The 14,274-nt window shown below is 40.0% G+C and overlaps 1 protein-coding gene across 3 annotated transcripts in view; it reads left to right on the forward strand.

Annotated features, from left to right (window-relative positions):
- The window catches only part of WAPL (WAPL cohesin release factor), a 73,708-nt gene that overhangs the window by 30,619 nt on the left and 28,815 nt on the right, over positions 1–14,274 (forward strand). The window lies entirely within an intron of this gene.

A 14,274-nucleotide genomic window follows, 5' to 3' on the forward strand; every position in this document is an offset into this window, starting at 1 on the left:
ATACTTTGTTGTCTTCTAAGACCATATCTAGAAAAGTAAAACTTAAAAGTGCAGCATTTTTTTATTGGTTACTGGGAATTTCACTTGTCAGATGCAAGCCTGGTATTGCACAATGGTAACACACAACATGGATGCATTCTCTTCTAGATGGTTGTTAAAACAAAACACCATTAAATGCTGTATGTAGTGTTGCGTGGTGGGGGCTGGCTGTTTGGTGGTTTGGGTTTTATCTTTCTTTGCTCTCCCAAGTAATATCTATTATATTACAGGACTGAGCCTTTCTGTAAGTTTCAAAGGTCAGCATTGGTATGGCCTTTATAAGGACAAGTACCTTTATATCGTGTGGAAAAGTGAGGTTTTGTTTTAGTTAAAAAAAAAAAAAGAAAAATAACCCCAGTCCCACCTCCAAATACCCAAAGGATGCAGCATTCAGTATGAATTTGCCCTTTCATACTGTGAATGGAGCTTATTCATTTTGTTGGTGCTAGATGTGGTTTATCTTACCTGTTATTATAAGCTACTCAGTATTTTGTGGCTTTTAAATATGTGCATGCAGGAGAATTTGTGTTTAGCTATTAGGTGAAAGTTTGCAATCATGGAATCCATGTAATCTCCATTAAATGGCGTTTTTATAACTTGATTGTCCAGGATACGCATTTCTAATGCTTAAGGAATTTTTGCATAACATGTTCCTGTTGTCTGGTGAAGAAAGGAGCTGCCTCCCTCTCATTGCAATCCAGAAGTGGTGTAGTAAGAGGGAACTGGAGAGGGAAATGCACTCATATTTGTCCATTTTTTCCTTTGAGTTCCATACATTTTGCAAGACCTGGCAGTTGCATGTTATAACTGAAAGCCTGTTACATGTGCTCAAAATGTGTTCAGCAGTCTAATAGTTGTAAGAATTAAAAAAAATTATTTTCCTTCTTATTTTTCCTAAAGAATTCTAATAATTAAATCACTCTAAAGTTTTTCATAAAGGTATCTAATTACTTGGGTTACATGATAGTTTCACCTGAAGTAATTTTTTTCAGGTTTGTTTTTCCTGTCTTCTAGAATCAGGAGATTTATGAGCTCCTCAGCTGTGTCGATGTATAAGCAATTGCTCTTCAAAAATGTGGAACTGTAGTTGGAGTAGGGAGGACAAATTTTGTTTCATTTCTCAAAACATGCAAGGGAATATTTTTGTTTGGGAGGACACAACAATAACAACTCAGTTGTAATGCCCTTTTTAAAAGAGGCATTGCTTCTTGTTGCCTTGTGACTTTGGACAGAAGGTTAGCTCTTGCTTCCAGAGTTTGAAGACAAGCTATTGGTAAATGTGGAGGGTCTTTACTTCATAGATTAGTATAATGGTTTATGTTGGAAAGGACCTTAAAGATCACCTAGTTCCGAATACATAGAATAAACCAGGTTGGAAGAGACCTTCAAGATCATCGCATCCAACCCATCAACCAATCCAACCCACCTAAACAACTAACCCATGGCACCCAGCACCCCATCAAGTCTTCTTCTGAAAACCTCCAATGATGGTGACTCCACCACCTCCCCCAGCAGCCTATTCCAATGGGCAATCACTCTCTCTCTATAGAACTTTTTCCTAACAGCCAACCTAAACCTCCCCTGGCACAGCCTGAGACTGTGTCCTCTTGTTCTGGTACTGCTTGCCTGGGAGAAGAGACCAACATCTGTCTGTCTACAACCTCCCTTCAGGTAGTTGTAGAGAGCAATAAGGTCACCCCTGAGTCTCCTCTTCTCCAGGCTAAGCAATCCCAGCTCCCTCAGCCTCTCCTCGTAGGGCTTGTGTTCCAAACCCCTTACCAACTTTGTTGCCCTTCTCTGGACTCGTTCCAGCAAGTCAACATCCTTCCTAAACTGAGGGGCCCAGAACTGGACACAGGACTCGAGGTGCGGCCTAACCAGTGCAGTGTACAGGGGCAGAATGACCTCCCTGCTCCTGCTGGCCACACTGTTCCTGATGCAGGCCAGGATGCCATTGGCCCTCTTGGCTGCCTGGGTACACTGCAGGCTCATGTTCAGCCTACCATCAACCAGCACCCCCAGGTCCCTCTCCGCCTGGCCGCTCTCCAGCCACTCTGACCCCAGCCTGTAGCTCTGCATGGGGTTCTTGTGGCCAATGTGCAGAACCCGGCACTTGGATGTGTTCAATCTCATGCCGTTGGACTCTGCCCATCTGTCCAGCCTGTCGAGGTCCCTCTGCAGAGCCTCTCTACCCTCCAGCAGATCAACTCCTGCCCCCAGCTTGGCGTCATCTGCAAATTTACTGATGATGGACTCAATGCCCTCATCCAGATCATCAATAAAGATGTTAAAGAGCACAGGGCCCAGCACTGATCCCTGGGGCACACCACTAGTGACTGGCCGCCAGCTGGATGTGGCACCATTCACCACCACTCTCTGGGCTCGGCCCATCAGCCAGTTCCTAACCCATCGCAGTGTGCTCCCATCCAAGCCATGGGCTGACAGCTTGGCCAGGAGTTTGCTGTGGGGAACAGTGTCAAAGGCCTTGCTGAGGTCCAGGTAGACTACATCCACAGGCCTCCCCACATCCACCAGGCGGGTCATCTGATCATAGAAGGAGATCAGGTTGGTCAGGCAGGACCTGCCCTTCCTAAATCCATGCTGGCTGGGTCTGATCCCTTGGCTATCCTCTAAGTGCTGTGTGACTGCACTCAAGATGACCTGTTCCATAATCTTGCCTGGCACTGAGGTCAGGCTGACAGGCCTATAATTCCCTGGCTCATCCAACCGGCCCTTCTTGTGGATGGGCATCACGTTGGCCAGCTTCCAGTCATCTGGGACCTCTCCAGTGAGCCAGGACTGATGAAAAATGATGGATAGTGGCTTGGCCAGCTCATCTGCCAGCTCTCTCAGCACCCTAGGATGGATCCCATCTGGTCCCATGGACTTACGGGGATCCAAGCTGCCGAGGAGAGCTCCAGCTACCTGCTCCTGGAACATAGGGAAACTGTGCTGCTCCCTGGCTCCTTCTGCCAGCTCTGCAGGCCAGCTGTCTGGAAGACGTTCTGTCCTGCTAGTAAAAATTGAGGCAAAGAAGGTGTTAAGTAACTCTGCCTTTTCCTCATCCTTTGATACATTTCCCTCCATGTCAACCAAGGAGTAGAGGTTGTCCCTACCCTTCCTCTTGCTATTAATATATTTATAGAAGGACTTTTTTTTTTTTTATAGAAGGACCTTCCACTAGACCAGGTTGCTCAAGGCTTCTTCCAACCTGGCCTTGAATGCCTCCAGGGACAGGGCATTCACAAATTCTCTGGGCAACCTGTTCCAGTGTTCCACCATCCTCATGATAAAGAACTTGTTCCTAATACCCAATATAAATCTAGTCTTCTATAATGTCAAACCATTGCCTCTCATACTATCACTACAAGCCCTTGTAAAAAGTCCCTTTCTGGCTTTATTGTAGCCCTTGTCAGGTACTGACAAGCCACTATAAGAACTCCCCAAACCCTTCTTTCTTTCAGGCTGAACAGCCCCAACTCAGCCTGTCCCCATAGAGGAGGTTCTGCAGCCCTCTGATCATCTTTGTGGCCCTCCTCTGGACCTGCTCCAGCAGTTCCATGTCCTTCTTACAGTGGGGGCACCAGAACTAAATGCTGTATTCCAGGTAGGATCTTGCAGGAGCAAAGCAGAGGAGTAGAATCACCACCTTTGTCCTGCTGGTCACACTTCTTTTGATGCAGCCCAACATACAGTTGCCTTCTGGGCTGCAAGCACACGTTGCTGGCTCATGTTGAGTTTGTCATCAGTTGATATCCCCAGGTCCTCCTCAAGATTGCTCTCAAGCCACTCCTTGCCAAGCCTATATTTGTGTTTTCAGCACTGAAATGGCATATCTTGAAGATGTGAGTTCCTCAGCTTCTGTGGATTAAATACTGTTTTAAAAATCATCTATCAGTGAATATGTTATAACAGACTGAGAATCAGAAGTGCAGGGAATGTAAATGTAAATTTAACTGTACCTTTTTTGCTGTTTGGTTTTTAGCAGCATAAAACAGCTGTGAGTGTTGTGGTAACTATGAATTTTTTTAATGCTTCAAATACTATTCTATAATAGCATTTTCTGTTTCTTATTTAATCTTTATACTTTAAATACAGGAAAACAGTTTTAATTAATTTTGAATGTGTATATCATGAAATTAGTTGGAAAAAAACTAACACCACTATCATTCTGAATGAGAGAAACCAGTTTTAACTCTAGAAAATTCTCATTTGGGAATAAACTTCATACAGGTGGGGAAAGGTGAGAACTAAACAGCCATTTTGACCCTGTAATGAGATAATGGACCTCAAAGTAAAAATTGCTGTAACTGCAATTCAGATTTTAAACTTTGATGTTCTCTAATCATGCAGCTGTTACATGGAGTTACTAAAAAGCTTGTAAAGCTTGTTCTGATGGTAATTAGAGACACTTTATCTGCTTTAACTATAGATATAGACTGTTAATCTCAGTTGCATCTTAAAGAAAATTCCATTCTGGGAATGAGAAACTGAATTAAAAGAATTAACCATAATGATATGATCTAAAAGAAAAATAAATTTTAAAAAATTAAAATCTCTGGAATTCTCCACTGTCTCATCACTTCTGTTTTGATTTTGTTTGGGGTTTTTTTCCCCCTTATGGAATGTAGCAGATCTCCTCTTAATTTTTGTCTGCTAGGTGGTGTTAGAGGTATGGCATTTTGCAACATCCTGAGCTAAAAATATAACAGCTCTCTTACTCAGGAAGCAACAGGTTGTATTGTTATGCTTCAGTAGATCCAGAAAGCTGAAGTTATTTCCAGTTTGTAGTTAGCAAGGCTCTTGCCCATGTTTGTGCTTTTGAAACCTGACCATTGTCCTCTAATGTTGAAGTCCAGCTCTTGAAACTTTGAGCACGTGTGTAATAAATATATCAGACATTATTGACTTAGTGAATGAATGTTTCTAAAAACTGCCTTTAACCTAAGGAGTCTTTCTGAAATCACATAATAATGAGCATGAAAGTTGCAGCAGCTTGTGTGTTATGATAGCTATGTCAAGTCTCAGCCAGAACTCTGCTTTTAAGCGAATTAAATCTCTTTATCCCAAGTATGAGTTACAGGGGGAGTATTACGTTCCATAGCAACATCATTATGTGCTTGTGGTACATAAATATTGGCATTACTTGACTTGCAAATTATGGGTGTGAAGCATACATGAGTAACATCTGCAAAAGTTTGTTTGCAGCTGTTTACAATTTAAATTCAACTGGTTCAGTAACTCCTGCTCTGGCATGTAAGTTTGGGAACTCTGTGGGGCTGTGTTATGTCTACCTACTGGTCCCTTTTGAGCTTAGTTTGCCTTCTAAGGATGAAAGTGTTTCTCAATTATCAGGCAAAAGCCAGTAAGCTGTGCAGAAATATTTTTGTTGCTGAGGTCCAAATACAGTCAAACTAAAGGCTTGAAAGTAGGGACCATTAAAATTCTTTCCTGAGATTTTTTTTCTCCTGCCCCTCTCACTACAGCTTTGGGCTGGAGTTCACTGAATGAGGAAAATCATTATTTGTAGGAATCCTCTGGAACAGTTCCCAGTGGTCTTATGTAAACTATGTATGTCTCTGAATAGGAACCTGGGAAAACCACCTAACAGCTTAGAAGTGTAAGAGTGAGTCTGTTCCCCAGTGTAAGCTTTTGGTTGGTCATTTGTAGGAGTTGATGACTGCCTGGTATTTTGTGCCAGAGGTATACTGTCAGTTCAGCATTTCTGTTGTCCAGCGTGTCATTAAAGACCACCAGATCTTCTGAACTGAAAATTTTCTGGGATGGCCCTCACCTCTTAAACTCAAGATGTGTGATAAAGACTGTTCTGCAACTCTGTGCTGATCCTAGTTCTGGCTGTGGCCACAGGAAACCAACCTAGATAAGATGAATACTGTTTACCTTTGAAATTCTAAGGTAAGAATGTAAATAGAGTTGCAAATCATAATTAAGAAGTACTTGAGGGGCCAGGGAAGGGGAGGACTATTATCCTTCCGTTAGTGCTCTTCAGTGCTGCTAAAGCATATGGGAGGATTTGCTGTTTAGCATGAAGTGGGGCAAAGGGAGTATTATTATAAAAGCAGTGATTCTTTTAAATAGGTACACCTAAAGGAAATGTCCATGTTGTGTTTTCTTAAATTTATCATGAAATTGCAAGTCATTAGATGAGTGCTGCATCAGGACTTTTTTTTGTTATCCTGTGCCCTAAAATAGGTGAACTTTAGAAATTAGTCTTTTGGAATTAATTTCTTAGCTGTTGAATTTATTTCTACTATTTTGTAACCCTTTCATGCTACTATTGTATGCAACTCAGCATCTGTAAAATACTGAAATTTTCTTGAAGTTGAAACATAATGAATATGATTGGTAACATGAGGAAGAAAGTATTTACTGCGTGGATAGTCTGCATTGGTGATTTTTGGACAGTTGTTCAAACTGAAAACTAACTTGGATGCATAGTCTATTATTTAATGACCTGTGACCGATTTAAATTTGAGTATTTCACTTAACTACTCACTTTAGCAATGAGACTTGAATGCTTATAAACAAATTTTAGCTAGCTGAAATGGTTTTTTGTATTCTCTTACGTCTGGAGAAATGTCTCTGAAGTTGCTTGTTGAGGACTTAGCTCTAACAAGCCAGTCTGTTGTGCTACTCTGTATACATTTCCTCCGAGGTACACAGTGAATGGAGAGAGAATGCTATATTGGTGTGCTTTTTTCCTCCCTCTTGTACTTCACATAGTAGTACAGAACAAGACACAGAAAAAAATCTCTTTACCGCTAACTTGATGATCATAGTGTTTCCTTTGGGCCACCCACTCAGGTATTGGACCACAGAGTTTCCTGTGTAAAGCTGTTTCCATGTTTCTGCAGTAGCATTGCTTGAAAGTTGTTCCACTGGTGTGGAATGCATTTGTCAGGAAAAGATGAGATCTCCTTGAGTTACGCATTAAAAGTAATAAAAAACAAGCAAACAAACAAGTTCCTAACCCTAATGGACTGTAAGGACTGGTTTTGCCTGAGAAACACGAAAAACAATTGACAGAAGTATTTGCTGAAGCTGCCTCCTCTCTTCTTTTGCTCCACCTGCTCACTCCTGTTCCTTTGCTCCTTTAGTTTCCCAAAGTTGTATGTTGAACTACAGTGAGGAACAGATCTATTGTTTTATTAAAAACAAAACAAAGCCCACTAAATGGAAACAGTTGAGATAAATCTCAGTCTGATTCACTGGGAGACAGTAAACAATTGTATCCACTCAGTTGAGGAAAATGAAGAAAGATTAAGTTGCCTTAACCTGGTTAAGTCAACATTGCAACTGAGAAATGCGGACTGAACACAGCCAGTATTAGCAGGATTACATGCATTACTTTGATCAAGTGACATTGATAGAGTTAGTCATGACAGTAGTGTTGAATACATGAACAAAATCATTGCAGAATTCAGGCGTGACTTAGCCAGCAGAGTGCTACTGAACTTGGTATCCAAGAGAAAAACTTGATCCAGTCATAACCCTGCAACTATTTATTGCATTTCATGTTTTATGAGTAACTGCTGTATTTTGTGCCCAACAGGGTACAGAAATGAGTGCAAGATTTCAAAGTGTGGGGTTTTTTGACAGATCAATGGGATGGATGTGTTAAATTACTGCTGTGTGAAGGGCAATATTTTGTGTTATCAGGTGCTGAACTGGCAAATAAAACCCCAACAAAACAAACGAAAGCCTGGTTTGCTTTTGTTATTTGGGGGTGTTTTTTGTCTCTTGCCCCCTTTGTTTTTGTTTTTGTTTGCTTGTTTGGCTGGGTGGTTTCTTCTGTGTGACTTCAGTTTTATCTGCAACTAGTCAGCAGTTCATTATTTCATTGCATCTGTCTTTTGCTGCTGGCGGGTTTTTTCCATGGGTAGGTTGTTTTCATTGAGTTACCATATTCCCGTTATAAATTTTAGGCACTGTGAGAAACTGTCAATTCTTGACAGTAAAGCTTACATGTGCTCCTGTTGTTTTTAATATCATTTGTTGTAATACAAGTTTAAGGGTGTAACCTATGAGGTCTTCTACAGGTCAATGTGAGCTTTTTGCACTGGTGCTGCATGTTCCCTGGAAGAAACTATAAATAACACCCAAATGCTGTGTATTAAGTACACATGAAGTTCAAGACAAAATACTTGTACCTGATACTTGAAAAAGTTTTGAAATTGAAGAAGTGGGAAACCATGCATGGCTCCTGGTTTGACTCAGTAATTTTAGGACTAATATGACAATGACGTGTGTGTGTGGGAGGGGAATGAAACTCAGCTGTGCTGTGGTCTGTAGTTTTCCACTTAGCTTGTATTGTACTTCATCTTAGATGTTTATCAGACATCCAGCAAGGAATAATTTTTTTTTTCTTGCCTGCAAATTATTCTGCATTTCCCCAAACTAAATTTTTTTTTTAAAGGTTTAATGTATGCAAAAATTATCTTAAGTGCATCTCCTCAAGTGGGTTTTGTTAATTATTTTTTCATAGCATATTTCACGTAAATAATCCTGGAAAGGCAGCAGTGGAAGCATAATACTGATGTTTTGCTGTATCAGTCATGGCCCTTTTCATACATTTAATGGTAGGATCAGAGTAGGCTGGTCAGAACTAACTTCAAAAAGAAATGCTTGTCTTGATCTCACATAACTTTTAGAAAAAGAGCTGGTCATACTAAATGGGTGAACAGTTACTGTGAAGCATTTCTTTGATGATATGATATGATACTATAGACACTGAGCTACCATATACATAGAGCTACCATTTGTATCCTAAGCGTGGGGTTTTTATAGGAAAAATGATTGGTTGACACTTGCTATTTTGAACACTGGTGAGGAGTCAAGCTGCATTTTGACAATCAAAATATTCTGTGCAGTCTCCAGCTTGGATCAATTTAGCACTAAGCAAGCAGTCTGTTTCATCTGCAGTTTGACAAAACAGTGGTGGTCAGATCTGACAACCTGTGACAGCACGTTGCTGTACATTCCCTTAGTTCAATGATTGGTGCTTCTGGCAGATGGTCTGCCCAGTCCTCAACCGAAGTGGATTTTTTGTAGGTTTTTTTTTGTCCAAAAATTGGAATGATGCACAAGAGATGAGCTGTTCCAAGTGCTAACCAATGATAAACAGCATGTGTATTTTGTATTGCTGGAATGAAAATTAATTTTTTTAGAAAAATCTATTTTTCTTACCTTTTAACATACTGTATTTCTTAAATACTTGAGTTTATTAAAAACCAAAGCTTAGTATTGATATGATTATTTCACTTAAACTTTACCAAACATTTGGTAAATGTTTATTTAATACTGCCTTCCTACTGTTTACCACTTAGAGAGAGCTTCTTCCATCTCTTGCTAATGTGAATAGACCAAAACCAATTCTAAAATTTTAAGTTAGTAAACAGGATACTGATCAGGATTGGCAGATTTTTAGATTAGTCACCTAATTTGAAAATTGAAGCCACTCTGTGACTTTATGGATGTTAGATGATAGTGCAGTGCAGCACGAGCACATCTTGAGAGTGAAACAGTTGATGTTGAGGGCCCAGCATCCCCATGATAGATCCATCTAGAGATTTTTACTTTGAATTAGCTTTATTCTGATCTGCTCTAGGGAATCCCCAGTAACAGCTGGCATGAGCTACGTACTCTCTGGAAAAAAGCATCCTCAAATTTGGTTTGATCAAAAGGCCATCAAGTAAATATTCTCAGCGGCTTGGTGATGCACTCTGATGTCATGAGTGAGGACATCTCAGAGATTTATTTGAAAAATATTTAGCTGATCCAAATGGAAACACTTACGTGGGTGTTCATGCACACACATGTACTCCAGCCATATGACCTCTGGAATCTCATTGCTGTTTCAGTTTTGTAAGGTATTCTTGTTAGGAGATTGACACACTAAGTAGACTAGGATTAATGTGGAGGGGAAAGAGGGTGTGGTGGGATGTATTTGTGTCTGACTTCAGGAGCAAAGAGGACAGGAATTTTGTCTTAATTTTTACCGAGAAGTGTTTGTGCATGTTACTTGCAGGCAGATTCAGTATTTTCTGTTGTCTTTATTTGAAGTGAGGTTTCCAGTTTTGTGTCAGTATGTCTAAACTGTGGTACCCTATCCCTTTTAATTGGACTTGATATAGGTTTAGGGCCAAATTAGTAACCATAACCATATGGCTTCTAGTTCTGAGCTGACCAGTTTTGAGTATACTCGGTGTAAGCAGCATGCAGAACACCATTGGCTATTTCTGTTAAAGAATTAATCTCACATTTATCTAAATGTCCTGTTTCTTCAAGTTAAGTTTTCAGATCTCACTTGGATGTTTGACCCATCATTATGTGCTCCCCTCTAGACCTTCTTTTTGAGCTTCAGTAAGGAAAACCATTTTGTATTTCTAAAGAAGTCTGATGCAAGAAAAACTTCAGTCATACTTTTCCTTCCTGCTTGTTGTGCTGTCTACTCTCAATACTTGCAGCCTTGTCTAACAACTTGTAGTTGTCCAGCTACGTACATGCCTAGTGGTTTTTGTATTACATTAAATGGTACAGTAGCTCATGATAAGTGGTCCATGGCACCCAGAGGTGATTTATTTGAGCTAATCTGCTACCGTAAACCAAATAATGGAGATTGGTTCACATTTCAACACTAAATAAATTACTTGGTCATGGTTTGCTTAGGTGTTTTAACTGTTTTATCTGGAGTAAAAAATAACTTGTTGTTAGATACACATAGCTTAGCCTGTGATGAATTGAAGTTCCATCTTCCTGTTTTGAAGTGTAATTTGTTTTTCTTTGCAAAAGGAACAGTCCATTATGAGTAGTTCTGCATAACATATTTGTTAGCAGGAGACGTGCAAGACGGAGTAGTACTCTTGGAATGCTGAGTAGTAAATAATAGTGTATTTTGGTTTATTTAGTTATTTTGGTTATTTGTAGTTTTAATGAGCATCTGGTATACAACCTTTGAGTGCCATTTGGGTATAAATAATGCGTTTATCAGTCTGTGTGTTAATATGTTTGGATTTTCTTTTGCCATTGTCTTCTACCTTGGAAGGCAGTCTTGCCTGCAGATAGCTGCTGTCTTTCTTGTTTTGCTGGTGCTTTCAGCGAGACTCATGTCCATGGCTCTTATTTTCTGCTGTTATGTCTATGAATGCCAGGTAATGCTGCACTGGTGTATGGAGAGTGCCTACTCATAAAAATTTCACCTTTGAGGCTTTCAGAGATAGGTTAAATATGACCCATAGTTGTGCCATTTAGAGATGATCTTACAAAACTGACAGCCCTGTGTGTTGTGTAAAATCCCCAATACAAATGCTGGTTTTGAATCACCACCACCCCAGTTCCCCAGTATGCAGAGTCCCGCAGTACAATATGCATTACACCCTCATTGGAATATTTGTGCTCTTTCAGACATCTATCTGTGTGTAAACAACTGTCAGTTCCATACATATGAAAAAATGAAACTCTTCAGCAGAAGCTCTTACAGCTGATTAATATTGCAAAAGTTATTTGTCTGAAGAACATAGAATTCAAAGGAGTAATGTACTTGTACTTTTATCTATTCTGAGTTAATCTTGAGGAAGAATTCTTAAAGAAAAGTCTGCATTATTTGAATAATGGCAAGATTGTTTTGCCTTTTAAGGAAAGGGGATTGCTGCTGCTTAAATACCAGTGTTGCTTCTTCAGGGAAGCTTGTCAGCACAAACATTTGAGTTACCTTAAAAAAAGAACCACAAAAAAAAGGCAACCCAAAAAAAAACAACCCACCAACCCCCTGCCCCCCAAAAAAACCCCCTAACAAACAAAAAAACCCCAAAAACCCAACCAAGGCCAAAATAAAACACACCAAAACCAACCAACCCCCTTGCTTTTGTGATCAAGCCCTTTTGAAAAGCCTTTGTTTATTCATTTGAACTTTGACACCTTTCCTGGCTTCCGTACTGTCACACAGCAATCTAGATGAAGCCTACATGGTGCTTTCTGATTGATCATTATTGGCAAAGTTGTTTTGCAGTTCTTTGGGAAATACATCTTTGTTTTGTGCTATAAAGATTGCTTTAAGAGGTGGTTCTAATGGGAGGATTTGCGCATGAAAGGCTCTGAAGTCTCAGCAGAATGTGTTAGAACTGATTAGAACACATTTCTTTGGAAAACTGTTAGATTTTCGCAGGTGTATTTGGTGGTTGAGCTGCCTGTAGTCAGGATACTGCACCAGACAGCACGGATGCTGAGGAGCAGTGTCTGCTGTCTAATGAAATATTACTGGGAAGGCAGGGAATCACAGGTGAAATGACTTAGAGCTGAAAGTGGAAAGTACTACAAGGGATAATGCCCAGAACATAGTTTTTATAGGTATTTGAGGTTTTAAATAATAACCATTTTCCATCGCAGTTTAGGGTCTGTTACAAGAACTTTTAAATGAAGATGCCCTCATTTCTGAGAGCACATTTATTGGTGGTATTATTGATTTTCTTATGTAAAATGTGGCTGCTTTCTATATTGTGTTGGTAGTGCCTAAGTAAGCTGTAAAATGCCTTGTCACAAAACAGTTTGGAATACCCTAGCTTTTGATTTAGTAAGAGATTAAGGAACATAAGGGAAGAAAAAAAAATATATTTTTTTACTGTTAACTAAAAAGGATGCCATCTTTGACTCAAGAAGCTGCTGAGCCCTGAGTGTTTAGAAGGAATTGTCTTAATCTCTTTACCCTGTTGAACTCATTCCTACGCATCAGCTGTTGCTCTCTGCTAAAGAAAACACACTTATGCTGTGTGGACTTTTTGATTATGCTGGCACAGCTGTTTGGACACTTTGTTCTTATTCTGTATGGAATCACTGAATTTGGTCTCTGTTATCTGTACTTCCCTACTCTGTGAGTTTGTATGCCCTAGAGGTGGTATATTTTGAACAGGCCAGACTGCAGACACTCCTGTCTCCTGGTCAGCAAGAGCCTGTCCCAGAGTAAGACAAGCTAGAATGGCAGCATGACTCTGTACCGGCCGTGCCGACAGGGGCTGTGGTTGGTCTGTCATGGAGCAAAAAGGCCTGAAGAAGGAACACACAGATGGGGCAGAGGCTTTAGGTACCAGAGTAGCCAGTATGGTATTGCTCTTCCCGTGAACTTCATAAAAATGGCAGTTATGCACTGAGCTAACAGAACAGCATCAATCTAAGACCCTGATGTGTGGCTTGCATTTCCCTGCAGCATCACCCTGCTGGGTGAGCTGAGCCAAACGTTCCTGTTGCTGTGACCTGAAAATCTTACGTGCAGCGTGTAGCTCCCAGACAGGAAATGCAGCAATATTAATATATTACTATCCTTTAAGCAGGGATAGAAGAGACTGTAACTGAGATTTGGGACTATTAATAGAGAATATCCTATGTTAATGAGACTTGAGGCAGCTGAATTGAGTACGCTTCTGTCATAATTGTGGTTAAGCACCCCTGCAAGGTTAAGAAAAACTGTGCGTCAGCTGAAACTGATACTAAATAGTAAGCTGCACTTTCATGCTGGTTACATGAGAGAATGCGTTATTTCCTTGAATTATTCCATATGGCTCCCAGTAACTTTCACCCTCACTTAGCAACCTTACCTATGGATTGAAATAATTGGTGGAACACTTTGGAGTACTTCAGTAAAAGGTGAGTAGATGAAAGCTATTCAGTGGTTAATTTCTATTACAGACATTTTGGAAACATTGTATCTTTCATGATTAAAAAGCACATCTTTGTTACTAAGTTGTCCTTTGTTCATCTCAAACCTTGGGTGATATTCTGGGTGGGAATTTGCTACTCAGAAATGTGTAGGAGAAAAGAGTTAACTTTATAACCATTTTGTCAGCAATTACTTTTCTCAAATAAGGATCTATAGAACACCAGCTTTTTACTGGTGGACAGAGATGTCCTCTATAACGTCAACATCTTGAATTTTAAAATGGTTTATCAGTTTAACTTTTAGAGCTTGGTGAAGTTGTCAGGAAATTGAGCAAGTTAGTGCTTCTGTAACCTGGTAAAGCTAAAAATTGAAATGATAAAAACCATCATTTTGGTATTTGTGTGTGGCCATGGTAGCTGCTTGTGGCTGCTGAAGTACTTTGTATAGTGGAAATAAATGAAACCCAAGAAAATGGCCACTGTGTGTGTGTTGCTAACTGGTACATGAGTACTGCTTTACAGGAAAAAAAAGTAAATCTAGCTAAGTTAAGTTCTATATGACCACAT

Source organism: Dryobates pubescens, chromosome 8 (assembly GCF_014839835.1).
Source record: "Dryobates pubescens isolate bDryPub1 chromosome 8, bDryPub1.pri, whole genome shotgun sequence".
Lineage (NCBI taxonomy): Eukaryota > Metazoa > Chordata > Aves > Piciformes > Picidae > Dryobates > Dryobates pubescens.